Source organism: Vombatus ursinus, unplaced genomic scaffold (assembly GCF_900497805.2).
Source record: "Vombatus ursinus unplaced genomic scaffold, bare-nosed wombat genome assembly UNPS02009205.1, whole genome shotgun sequence".
Classification (NCBI taxonomy): domain Eukaryota; kingdom Metazoa; phylum Chordata; class Mammalia; order Diprotodontia; family Vombatidae; genus Vombatus; species Vombatus ursinus.
The window spans coordinates 34,625,455-34,634,309 of record NW_020948983.1 but is presented as its reverse complement, the minus strand read 5'-3'; the positions used below and the strand labels follow the sequence as shown (position 1 = coordinate 34,634,309).

Below are 8,855 nucleotides of genomic sequence, written 5' to 3'. Positions count from 1 at the left end.
TTAAGTTGGTCCCGAAAATAGGGATTAAAATCCCCCTGAAATTGAACAATCTTCCATTTGCCATACCATGGTAGTCTAAAATAAAATTAAGACAATTTGAATTTTATTTCTCCTTTAATGACAGTGAGGTGCCTTTAGTCTTGTATTTCTAGGCAACAGATTCACAGACAAAGGGGCATGGAAAAGGGCTGGTGGGAAGCACTACCATGCTACAAACATAAGAGAGACAGGCCAGCATATGGGTTTCCACTAAATTGCTGGCTGACTTTGTTCCAGATGCTCAACCATACAGAAATCAGGGAACAGAACAAAACATCATTCCTTATTTGGAATGAGATTTTCAGTTGCTTTGCAGAAGTCAACTCCTAAATAAGAGAAGTTGGTAAAGTGCTATACTGGTCCAAACATAGGCTTATCTCACCTAAAATCCTAAAATGAGATCTCTTTTAAAGGAAAAAGAAATCTAGGTGTACGATGAAAGTAGAATCAATTGTAGGCCAATTTTGTATTTTTATACAAGCCATCTATATTTGGACCAATGAAAAACAGAATCTCAAGTATTCATTCAAAAAAAAATCTAGATGTCGATTATCTTTTAAAAGTATTTTCTCAGTGACTTCTCAGAGGATGTTTGCCCTGCAAACATGGAATGGGAGGAAGGGCCACAATAATTAGACCATTCTTTGTGGTTTATGACTTCCTAAGGCAGCCTTTTCACTATGGAGGGAAAGTCCCCACCCATTTTATGAAATGGTCCCTCCCCTTCTGTAAAAAGGCTAAGGGTGACTTGGAATGATTGTGTTGTTAAATCAACCCAGGCCTTATCCAGTAGCTCAACTGGGTTCCCTACTATTGCCTACAGTGTAACAGAATGCCCTCAATCTTGAAGATTCTGGCCTAAGCTAAATACCCTGCCTGCCTAAAGGAAAAAAAATGCAATTTAAGGATTAAAAAAAAGAGCCAACTAGAAGCTTTACTATGCTGTTTGAAAGGAGGAAGTAGATGTAACTGGTGCCCAGAGCCTCTCTGATAACAAATATTGGTCAGGTATTCATAATTTGATTGACATTTCCAGTAAAGAAAAGATGTAATAATAGAAGAAACTCATTACAAGGGAAAGGTACAACATGGAGTTCTTGAGTTTCTGGCAAACAAAATTCTTCTTTTTTGATTCATATACAGTTAAGTTCATTTACAGTGTGATCCAGTGTCTGATGTAAGCCCATGTTCTCTTCTATGGCCTGGCAAGTTTTTCTTCCAGGTCATCAATGGTCTTTTCCAGTTTTGCAACAGCTGTTTCTGCAAATTCTTCTCGGGTTTCAGCCTCTTTAAGTTTGTCAGACAGAAGCTTGGTATCTTCTTCGTACTTTCTTCTTTTTCAGAACACTTCTCAGATGCAGCCTCCAAGGATTTCGGGTTGTTGGTGACATTCTTCAGCTCCTTTTCCAGATCGCCACACTTAAGCTCTGAGCACGCTCTTCTGCTCGCTCCAGCTCGCCCTCAAGGATGACCAACTTACGGGCGACCTCCTCATACTTGCTATCAGCCTCATTTGCAATACGCTTGACCTCCTTCAACTGCATGTCCCGAATTATCCATTTTCTCTTCATCACCTTCATCGCCCAGTTCTTAATCACCTTCATTCCTCTCTCACTCTCCTCAGTGGCCTTTTCCGCCTCCTCCACTTTCTGCAGGGCTGTAGCCAGACGTGCTTGGGCCCGGCCCAACTCTTCCTTAGCTAGCTGGATCCATCGATTGAGAGCTGCCGCATCTCCTTCAGCTTTCTTGGCTGCAGGCTCTAGGCTCGGTCCTCCGCTTCATAGGCCGGCTGCTACAGCGCCAGGGTTTTCCTTTTCCCCGCCTCCAGTGATTTGAGGCCGGCCATGGGGACTAGGGGCCTCGGGGTACGGGGCAGGACGGGCTAGGAGCATTGGGGCTGATGGGACTGGCACGGCTGATCTGCGCTGGGGAGAGGAGTCGCCGCCCTGGTCCCGGAGCCCCTGCCTCCTCTGAGATCACATTTGAACTCAGGAAGATGAATTTTCCTAAATCCAGACCCGGTATCCACGGCACCACATAGCTGTCCTAATAGATGCCTCAAATAGATGAACACCCTCTTAATTTCTAGTTATTTGCTACTTCAAAAAGAGCTACTATAAATATTTTATACATATGGGTCCTTTCTTTTACCTTTTTAAGATGCCAGTCTACTAGTGATACTACTGGGGCGGAAGTTGTGTATATTGAGCTACTTTCGGGTGCTATTCAAAATCGCTTTTCAGAATGGCTGGACCAATTCATAGCTTCAACAATGCATCTGTGTACCTGCTTTCTCATAGCCTACTCAACATTTTCCTTTTGTTGTTGTTGTCAACTTTGACAATTGATGGGTATGAAGTGTATCATCAGAGTTTCTTTAATTTGCATTTCTCTAAGTTTTGGCGACTTGGGGCCTTTTTTCTTATAGTTATGGAGAACTTGAATTTCCTCCTATGAAAATTTCCTACTTTGGCCATTTGTCATTAGAGAGTGGCACTTATAATTTTGACATCAGTTCCTTATATATCCTGGAAATGAGACCTTAATTAAAAAAAAAACTTGCTTCAATAATGTTTCTCCAGCTGTTCCTTCTAAATTTTATTTGCTTTAGTTGTATTTGTGTACAAATTCTTAATTTTATATAATAAAAATTATCCATTTTACCTTCTGTATTCCTTCAACCTTTCTAACCCTTGTTCGGTCATAGACTGCCCCCTTATCCACAGATTTGAAAGATAATTCCCTTCTTGTTCTTTTAATTTGCCTATGCCATGTCAAATAGTGAGTCCTTACCTTAGTAGCTAGGATCCTTCACTTTATTAAACACTATATATGTATGTTATTTACCTAATCTGTTCCATGGGTCAACATCTTTATTTTTAACCCAATATCAAATCATTTTTATGATTACTGGTTTATAATTGTGTTTCAGATCTTATACTAAAGATGCTTTTATATTATTGTGAAATATGCTGACTTTCTTGTACCAAAGTACTTCAAAGAGTGTTTGTCAAAAGAATGTGTGTGTGTGTGTGTGTGTGTGTGTGTGTGTATTTAAGCTGTTTAGAGATGCCCTGTTTCCCAGAGTTAAGGCCCAGCAAGCGGGCTGTGCCCTGAGCTTGCCATAACAACAATCCCATGTGTTCTGGATGATCTCACCCTCTGGAAAATGTATTGCTTTGATCAGCACCAGGTGTTCACTGAGGGATTTATGATTTTCATATTAATCAACAAATGTTTAAATTTGTTGGAACTCCCTCTATTTCCCAAAGACCAGAGAGTCAGAAGCAAGTAACATGCTGTAGCCTAAAGTCATCCATCACATCTCTTGATGTGTTCACAATCCTTGTTTCTTGTAACTGCCAAGTAAACTGAACCAGGTACTGCACTCCTGTTCCCACCATACTAACTCTGGTTCTGTACCCCACTGAGGGATCACAAGGCTGGTTTTCATGCATATAAGCCCTACCCCAGCCCCAGCAAGTTAAGTCCTCCTACTTAGGTGGACTTCGCTTGCGTTTTCCTCACTCTGAAATTAATTAAATCACTACTTGATTCCTGACACACCTACCTCTGGCCTGCTTTGTTTGGTTCTGGCCATATTTACAGGTTAGAGGCCAGTTTTGGTCTGGTTAACATTCACTGGTGGCAATGGTGGGATGGAGATGGAGTCAGAGCTTTGAGTTCTCCAATACTGGTAAGAATGGAGTAGGCACCACAGGAGTTTCTCTGGAGTCTGACCCTTCATCTGGTGAGTTCACTTCTCTCACTCCCACTCTATCCCCGGGCTCACTTTTTGATTGAGCTCACCTTTCCTTGTGAGGAAAACTCTGGGGCCTCTCCTTTGACCCAATTCTAGACATCCTATGCATAACTCTGTTCCTCTCTACATGCCTCTGTAGATTTGCTGCTATGTCTGGTTTTTTTTTTCTGCAAGCCTCAGTGCCACGTACCTAAATGGTACACCTTTGTTAATTGGCTTCTCTGAGCACATCTGGTCTGTACACGCTTCTGGATTTTTTTTTTCCTGCACATCGCAGCCCTGTGTGTTTCAAGTCAACTCAATAAAATTAGAATTGTGAATTAGCTTTCTGTTTGTATTTGTCTTGTTCTTTTGTCTGTGTCTTTATAAAATGTAGAATATCTATGTCATGTTTGTGTTGTGAGCTAGATTCTGTTATCTTGAAAGATTTAAAATGCAGTGAGTCAGAAAAACTTCTAAGGGCTGTAGCCAGAGAACTGAGGAAGATTGATGAACTTTCACACATGAAGCAGTTGCCCCAGTAAGCAGGACTAATCCCCACTTTAGGCTTACCATGGGAGATTAGGTTATAAGAAAAGAGGAAAAACCTGTAATACACTTTACCCCATCATTCCAGCTTTAGCTATGTTGGAATTACAGGGGGGGGAAAGTTAGAATCAAAATTTACAGAACTGCTAAAAACATTTTAGAAGATTAAGGAGTTTTAAGATTGCAGGAAAGAACTCCTGAGACTTTGGGATAATTCTAGGAACTCACTCCCTTCTGAAATATCTTAGCCAAGTTTTGGGGTATCACTCTGTAGAATTTGTTTTAAGAGAAAATAAGGATTAAATTTTATTTTAAAATTTTAAGTAATTGACAAGATTAATAGCTTCATTGTTCTAGGGCAATGAAGGAAAGCTAGTTTAGTAGTAACCCCAGAGTGAAGAAAAAAATGGGTAAAAGGTTTGCACTTTATAGCAACCTCATTTTACCTTATTTTCTTAGTATTCTTTACCTACTCATCTCTAAACAAATTAAGATGACTGTTTCTGATTGGCAACTTTCTAACATTGAGTTCCCCCCCCTGAGACTGCAGCTAGTGGAAGAGGTTGAACTTAGTCCCAAAGTCCTTTCTACACTACTAGGAAAGGAAATTATGGTCCCTTTAATCAACAAGAGATTCAAGCTAGGAGTCTGTTTTTACTGTAAGAAACCTGGTCACTGAAAGGTAGAATATAGAATGAAAATTAGGGTAGATGATGAAAAGGGAAAACACCCCAGAAAGTATTGAGGGACTCTCCTGACAACCCCAATTACTTGGGATGATGTGGATCTGGGAAGAGGTAGCACAAGGAGGGGATATTCAGTAAACCCCTCTGCCTTCCCCATTCCCTTCCCCCCAGAGTGTGTTTCAGTTGTGGGAATTGCTAACAAGAACATTACAGCTCATGTCTCTCTGTTAACCCCTCTAATCTCAGATCAGATTAAGAAAAGAGAACATTGGAGAATTGCAGGGAAACTTGAATTATGTTGTCTCCCACCTAATAGAGGGAGAGGGCAGTAGCTACAATGGGGCCCCACACTGGCAGTGGCCCCAATGGCCCTGTGACCCTGGGCATCCTTCAGCCCACCCCTCTAGGCAAGTCTTGAGGTATCATCCAGGTGCAGTACATCCTGCCTATCCTGACCCAGCAGCTGCGAGTAGCTCCAGCCTTAGTAGCACCTGTAGCTGTCAAGGGGCGGGGAGGATGAACAGGCCCCATGGATGGCATTTGCTTTGTCCTGCCAACAAGAGCTACCACCAATAGGCAGATCTTGGCATCAGCTTCCCCAGCCCCTAGACAACAACCTTTGCAGTACCCCACCAAAGCCCAGTCAGTGTCTCCAGACTAGGCCTAGCCCTCAGCAGGTCCCACCCAGTTGCTGCTTGGAAGGGTACAGGTGCCCCTGGCAGCACCTAGTGTGGCAGTATGAAGTAGAGGAGCCAACCAGCCTCTGCCCTTGGTGAGTCAACTCTTCTCTGTTCTGGTTGCAGAAACTTATTGGCTGTGTAATTTTAGGCAAGTTATCTTAGCGCTGTTTACCCCAGTTTCTTGATCAGTAAATGAGGATCTTGATCAGTAAAGAGGAAAATAATAATGGTACCCACCTCCCAGGGTTGTTTTTGTAAGATCAAAATAATATAATAATTGCAAAGTGCTTAACACAATGACTGGCATATGCTAAGAACTACATTATTTCTTAATTGAATATATTTGTTTCATATCTGATAACTCTAAAGTTGTTATAAAATGCCAAGAATAATAAGATCAGTGATTTTATATGTGATAATTTATAAATGCAATTTATGTCATCTTAAATGCATTGTTTGGATTGTTATTGTATTTCTAAATTGTATTGTATTTCTAAATCTATATTGTGAAATTTGAGAGACCATTGCTAACCAGAAATGCTGTTAGACAAAACTTCCCTTTTAATTTGGATGCTGTTATACATGAATTGGGCTTTTAAAAGTATGTGATTAAAAAAGAGATATTTGAAAACAGTTAAATATTTAGTTGTAAAACAGGTAATACTACTACTAATAATAATAACAATATTTACGATAATAGCAAATTTTCATTTGAAAATTTTTTGACTATTATGAAAGTGTATGAGGTGATTTAAAGATGTAGCTTCAACATATTAATGATGAATCAATCATCAGGTATTTGCTATATGTCTGAAGCTCCAGAATATGGGTAGTTTTAATTTATAAGAAAAGGATAAATGAAATATTAATTGTTAGGGAAACATCAGGAAAGCTATTCAAGCTCTAAGTTGAGGCTAGTAAAATTTTGCTGTTTAAGGTAAAAATTCCTGGGACTGTAATTTGAGCTTTGATTAGCAAGAGACAACAACAATAGTTGTCTGAATTGTCATGAAGCCAATACTAGCAAATAGCATGTGCTGCAGTCTGAGAACTGCTAAAGTTGGATATCTGTGGCTGAGAAAAGTTTTGGGGACGACGTTGGACACAGCCTAGGTAGGATCCTCCTGACTCCATTTCCCCACTGTGCTATTTCCTGGCTGAAAAGGAAAATTCCCCACCTGGTTAATCCTGAGCCTTGCCTTCAATACTACATGATTGGCTGTCAGATATCTCATGTTTGAAATCAAACAGAGATAAGGGAATTTTTCCCTCTTGTTATGATTTGACATTGTTATAATTATATCCCTCTTTTTCCTTTTATAGTAAGTTTCTATAATCAAGAAGTTTTGTTAGTACAACACTAAATTTATTAAATAATAGATTATACTGGAACATCACTGAATTACTATAATAGGATTCAAGTATGAACGTCTTACAATTTTAATTTGTGGTCAAATTATAATAGAGGGATGATATGTTCCAAAGGGTGAAATGATTACACAAGGTAATAAGACAAAGATGTAATGTAAAAAGTTTTCTAAATAAATGGAATAGTAAATTTTGAGAAAAGCAAATAGGGCTAGATTGTTTTCTCTAAGAACTATCTACATATGTATATGATTGGCTTTCAAATTTATCTATTATGAAAACTCAGGCTCTAAGTATGTTGTGCTATTAAGTTCTAAGGTTTTATAGGATTAAGGATTAATTGGATTAATTAAGGATTAATTGGATTTTACACATAAATTGTATCAATAATAGTAGAGAAAGTGAAATTATTTTCCCATTTGTAGATTATCTCTCTGGTAATTTTAAAAGACAGAAGAACAGACTATCAACGAGCTTCCTAAGAAAAAACACTAGGACCAGACAGATTTACAAGTGAATTTTATCAAACATTTAAAGATAAACTAATTTCAACATTAAATAAATTATTTATGATAATAGACAAAGAAGAAATCCTACCAAACTCCTTTTATGAAACACATATAATACTGATACATAAAATCAGAGGAGTAAAAACAGAGAAAAGAAAGTTTTTGATAAAATACAACACTCATTTCTATCAAAAAAAAAAACAACACAAACATTTGCAATAGCAATGAGAGAAGCACCAAAACTATCTGGTGCTGGCTAAGAAATAGAAAAGTAGTTCATAAGTTGTTTTTTTGTTTTTTAAAGGATACTAATATCAGGCACAGGATTTAAACTGAAATTCTCTGAAGTTTCAAAATTGAAGAACCAGAATTATCTAGGAAACTCTAGATTTGGAACCAGAGAAGCAAAATCCCTTATAGAGCTGTCCTCTTTCTATCTCTTCTTTCTGAGTTTTCTTGGCAGTATATAGCTGATAATTTATGTGGATTTATTTTATATCCTGAAACTTTGTTGAAGTTGACAATTGTTTCAACTAGTTTTTCAATTGATTCTTTAGAGTTCCCTAAGTATACCATCATATCATCTGTAAAAAATAGATAATTTTGTTTCCTTGTTACCTATTTTTAATCATTCATTTTCTTTTAATTATCTTATTGCTATACCTAGTATTTCTAGTGCAATGTTGAATACTAGTGGTGATAATGGGCATTCTTGCTTCACTCCAGATCTCACTGAAAAGGCTTCATGTTTATTCACATTAAAGATGATGCTTGCTGATGATTTTATATAGATAGTACTTATTTTAAGAAAAATCCCATTGATTCCTATACTTCCTAATGTTTTTAATAGGAATGAGTGTTGTCTTTTGTCAAAGACTTTTTCCACATCTATTGATATAATCACAGGACTGGGGCTATTGTTATTGTTATTGATATGATCAATTATGCTGATAGGCTTTCCTAATATTAAACTAACCCTTCATTCCTGTTATAAATTCCACCCATTCAAAGTGTATGATCTTTGCAACATATTGCTGTAATATCCTTGCTAGTGTTTTATTTGCAACTTTTGCATCAATATTCATTAAGGAAATTGATCTATAGTTTTCTTTCTCTGTTTTTGCTGTTTCTGGTTTAGGTATCAAAACCACCATTTGTGTCATAAAAGAAATTTGGTAGGATTCCTTTCTTACCTATTTTTTCAAATAGTTTCTATAGTATTGGGACTAATTGTTCCTAAAATTCACTTGTAAATCCATCTGGATCTTTTTCTTAGGGAGCT

At 37.9% G+C, this 8,855-nt stretch overlaps 1 pseudogene; it reads right to left on the bottom strand.

The window, feature by feature from the left end:
• Window positions 1-1,172: 1,172 nt before the first annotated feature.
• Window positions 1,173-1,885, bottom strand: LOC114035652 (annotated as a pseudogene).
• Window positions 1,886-8,855: the final 6,970 nt, after the last annotated feature.